The sequence below is a fragment of the Lactuca serriola genome, chromosome 3 (assembly GCF_051521515.1).
Source record: "Lactuca serriola cultivar US96UC23 chromosome 3, Lser_US96UC23_V15, whole genome shotgun sequence".
NCBI lineage: Eukaryota > Viridiplantae > Streptophyta > Magnoliopsida > Asterales > Asteraceae > Lactuca > Lactuca serriola.
In genome coordinates, this window is record NC_136410.1 from 144,524,052 (window position 1) to 144,529,326 (window position 5,275).

Here is a 5,275-nt window from a genome sequence, read left to right on the forward strand (position 1 = left end):
CAACTAAATCAACAAAAATTAAAGTTTTCACCATTAAAAGAAAAGATGAAACAACTTTAATTAAACGCACATATATGGTTGATATTTTTCTTACTATTCCCTGTCCTGTAAAAGGCTCACAAGGACCCAAGAAACTTTGGGTTCCTATATCTGCTTAATATTTTGCAGGTTATACGTGACGAGCAGTTTGATGAAGAATGGTACATCGATAGTGGTTGCTCATGTCACATGACAGGAAGGAAGGAGGAACTGAGAGAGTTTCGTTATCTCAAAGATGGTGGCATTGTAAAGTACGGCAAAAACTCTTTTGGAACTATCAAAGGCTATGGAATGATCACTAATGGCGAGTTCTCTATAAGGAAGGTAGATTATGTTGAAGGACTCCAACACAATCTCATCAGCGTATCACAGCTAGTGGTTGGTACTGGATTAAAAGTATCATTCGACGATGAAGGCTCATAAATTGTCGAGAAGAGATCAAACAACATTATGTTGAAATCAAAGCGAAAAGGGGAAATGTATCCTTTGAACCTCAACCCAATAAGAGGTAAACCAGCAGTATGCTTACTCACAAAGGCTCACTCTGATGAAAGCTGGTTATGGCATAAAAGACTATCTCATCTGAACTTCAAGGATATCAACAAGTTGGTATTGGGTGATCATGTTCGAGGTCTTCTAGTTCTAAAATTTGATAAAGAACATCTCTGTGCAGCGTGTGAAATGGGAAAGCAGAGTCGGTAGAGTCATCCTTCTATTATCAACAATAAGGTGATAGAACCATTGGAGTTACTGCATATTGATCTATGTGGTCCATCGTCCATCGAAAGCATTGGGGGAAACAAATACATTTTGGTTATTGTGGACGATTTCTCAAGATTTACATGGACTTTTTTTCTCAAGCAAAAGTCTGAAGCCACTCCAAAGCTCAAGCTCTTTATTAAACATATAGAAACACAACTAAGAAAGGTAGTTCGTAATATAAGGAGTGACAATGGCCTGGAATTCAAGAACAAAGATTTTGAAGGTTTTCTTGCTGAAAAGGGGATGACTCACAATTTCTCAGCCCCTTCCACAGCAAAATGGCATTGTTGAAAGGAGAAACTGATCCCTGTGTGAAGCTGCTCGAACTATGATATGCTTCGCATCCTTACCTTTTTATTTCTGGGCTGATGCAATTGCTGCTGCATGTTATACTCAAAATAGATCATACTTGAATAAGCGGTTCTCAATTACCCCTTACGAGATCCTGAACAATCAAAAACCAAACGTGAAATTCTTTCATGTGTTCGGTTCAAGATGTTTCATTTTCAACTCCAAAGAGAATCGAAACAAGTTCGATGTTAAGGCGGATGAAGGGATTTTCTTAGGCTACTCCTTGAACTCCAAGGCGTATAGAGTTCTCAATAAACTCTCAAAGAAAATTGAAGAAACATACTATGTCACCTTTGACGATAGCTATGTTAAGAAAATGAAATCAACAAAAGATGCATCTCAAGACATATTTCCAAAGAATGGTCAGGTTACTATCTCTATCTCGAATCTTTTTGACCAATTCATGCTCCTGTTTGATGAGCCTTAAAAGGCGATTGAATCTGAATCAACTGCAAAAGACAACAAAGTTGATAATCTGAAACAAGTTATAGAGGATGCTGCTAAGAAGATGGCTGATGATCAATCCAAAGAAACTGAAGGTGCAGACGCAAGTGAACCTTCTGGTGACCGTCCTAATGTCCATGGGGAGGGTTCCTCTCCTCACCACGATCAAGGATCTTCATTCCAGGGGGAGAACTCATCGCCAAATACATCAAGCTCTACTGAAATTCCAGCCAATGAAGGGGATTTAAATGCTGGTCCTGAACAGGAATCATTCTTCGAGGGGGAGAACACCAATGTTGGTGATGATGACATTCTGTCTGAACTAGAGGAAGAAATCAATGCTGAATTGGATCCTATCTATGATCCAAAGTTTTCTCCACTTATCAAATGGACCAAAGATCACCCTCAAAGTCAAATTATTGGGGAATCCTCAAAAAAAGTGTTAACTCGCTCTCAAATCAAAGCGAAACAGGCTGCACTCTTTTAAAGAGTCGAGTTTTGTATGTTCAATTCATTTGTTTCCAAAGTTGAACTAAAAAATGTTAACTCAGCTCTTGATCATTCAGACTGGGTTCAAGCCATGCAGGATGAGTTAAATGAGTTTGAACGAAACAAGGTATGGGGTCTTATTCCAACTCCAAAGGATGCTTCGGTTGTCTGTCTCAAATGGGTATTCAGAAACAAAATGGACAAAGATGGGAATGTCATTCGTAACAAAGCGAGGCTGGTCGTCAAAGGATATTGTCAAGAAGAGGGAATTGATTATGAAGAAACCTTTGCTCCCGTGGCAAGATTGGAATCTGTTCGTATCTTTCTTGCGTACGCTGCTCACAAGAACTTTGAAGTCTATCAAATGGACGTCAAATGTTCCTTCCTCAACGGTGAACTTGAAGAAACCGTATATGTTGAGCAACCGCCAGGATTCGTGAACGAGAAATATCCCGATCATTGTTATATTCTTGACAAAGCTATATATGGCCTCAAACAGGCTCCCAGAGCATGGTATGAAACTCTCACTTGTTTCTTAAAAATGTCTAAATTGAAACAAGGTTTGGTTGACCCAACCTTCTTTCGTAAGCGAGAAGGTAACCACCTTATGATAGTCCAAATTTATGTTGATGACATCATCTTTGGCTCCAAGAATCCTAGCTTAACAACTGAATTCAGAAAGTTGATGGAAACTAAATTTGAGATGAGCTCAATGGGTCCAATTAAATTTTTTCTTGGATTGAACATTAGATAGGGACCCGAAGGTATTTTTATTAATTAGGAAGCATATACCAAGACTTTTTTAACCAAGTTTGGAATGATGGGAGACTCCAAAGTGAAAGTGCCTATGGCTTTTGGAACTAAACTCACACCATCGTTGGAGAAACCAGCAGCTGACATAACTCTTTATCGACAGATGATTGGGTCTCTGATGTATCTTACAACCAGTAGACCTGATATCATGTTCTCCGTCTGTTACTGTGCGCGATTTCAAGCCAACCCACGAGAACCTCATCTTCAAGCCGTGAAGAACATCTTTCGCTATCTGAAGCGAACCTCCTCTCTCGGTCTGTGGTATCCAGCCAACTCAGGATTCTTCGTTCAAGCATTTTCAGATGCTGATCTAGGTGGATGTGGATTGGATCGTAAAAGTACCACTGGAGGATGTTAATTTCTAGATGGTAAATTAGTTAGTTGGCAATCGAAGAAACAAACCTGTGTTTCACTATCCACTGCAGAAGCCGAATATATTGTTGCAACATCCTGTACATCTCAAGTCGTATGGATACAAAGTCAACTCAGGGATTATGGGCTAAACATGAAGAAAATCCCGCTGTATTGTGACTCTGAAAGCGCAATTAGGATTTGTCACAACCCAGTGCAACATTCGAAGACCAAGCATATTGTCCTGAGGTACCACTTCATCAACGATCACGTCGAAGATGGTAACGTAGAAATTCACTTCGTCAGAACGGCTGATCAATTGGCAGACATATTCACAAAGGCCTTACCTGAAGCAAGCTTCAATAAGATTCTACAAGGCCTAGGAATGATGCAAGCTGAATCTGTACCGAAATCGCCTTCGCTTCCATAAAGGTAACAAGCGAAATAGAGCGAACCAAAATGAACCGAACGTTTAGTCTATTTCGGGTTCGGTCTATTTCGGGTGAAGTTTGACCATGAACCGAGCGTTCGGTCTATTTCGGGTTCGGTCCTTCTGAACTCGTTCGTTTTTTTTTATCAAGGCATTTCAACTGTTTTCTTATGTACACCTTTTTCATTACTTCTTTTCTACTTATAAAATCCCAAAAATATATTTTTTTTCTTGTTCTCATAAAAATACTTATGAAATACAAAAATATTTTGCTTTTTTGTTCAATCGGTCAATTCTCACAAAACACAAAAATATTTTTATTTTTTTTTATTATTTTGTTTATATCTAATGATTTTATTTTTGTCTAAGTATGATTCTCGATGGCAAAGCTAAGGCAGGTAAATGGTTTTATTAGTTAGGAGTCCCTAGAAGCATGCTGCTGTATGTTGACTAAAGCCTCGACAGATTTTGAGTGAAGCCTTGATAACATGATATATACCAATCATGTTTTCCCAATCCAGGCTATCAAATTCACTCTAATCATGAGCTACCTTACTCTACTCAAATTGAGTTTAGAGTTTTCTGCTTGGTCCTTCTTTTCTTTAAAGCAGATGTACATTTTCTTCTTATACCATCTTCATCATCTTTCGCCATTATAATTTGTTTCATCACTATAACCCCTGAGACTTTCAGTATTAACCACTGAGGTTTATGGTTATCCCAATTCTGTGTTCATGATCTTAGTTTCATGCCACTATGTACTAAGTAAAACCCAAAGTTCAACACCACTAATGAATTGACGGTGAATTCAAAAATTCAAGATCTTACTTGTTACCCAATGAAATCTCTTTTTTGTAGTGATCTTTTTGAGCTTGCCTTTCACCAAGGCTTCTCTAACCCTAAAAGATCCAGTTTAATATTTTTTTTTTGAGATTTCCTTCCTTCCCTCGTCACTATAAAGTTTATCATACCTACTTGTTCAACAGATCACAATGATCTCACAAGTACTTCATTCAGTTTCGGTCTTATGTTAAGTATCGAAATTATGAATTGAAGCGAAAGCCACCCTCTTTAACCTTCAAAAGATGCCTTTCAAAAATTCTCAACAAGTTATTGATCGTTATTCAATGGGAAACCAAGCAAGCACTTTAATGTCTCTCTTGAATTTGAAGGAAGTGATTTTTGCCCAGAATCAATTGTCTTATGCCTGCTTACGACATCACTGATTATCCCTGAAATTTTATTTTATTTCTTTATCTTTTACACCCTATGCACAAAAATTTTTAATTTTCCAAATTCTAGTTTTGTTCAAAATGATCATTAAAACGCTAAAGGAAACAACGATTCAAATGTCGTATGGAGAAACGATTGGGATAACGTGGAAGCTGACTCAGCGGCTATCCAAACGATTTGGCGATTTGAAAAAGTGCATTTTATGAAAGAGCGTGTAAAAGGGAAACGTCTTTTCACTCTCCTGCGTCATCTTCGGCATGCCAACTGTTCACCCATCAAGTCAGGCGCTATTTTTGAGATAATCCAAGATTTCAGCCGGATTTTTCTCTCTCTTCCTTGTACGTATAAAAGGAATTGGAACGG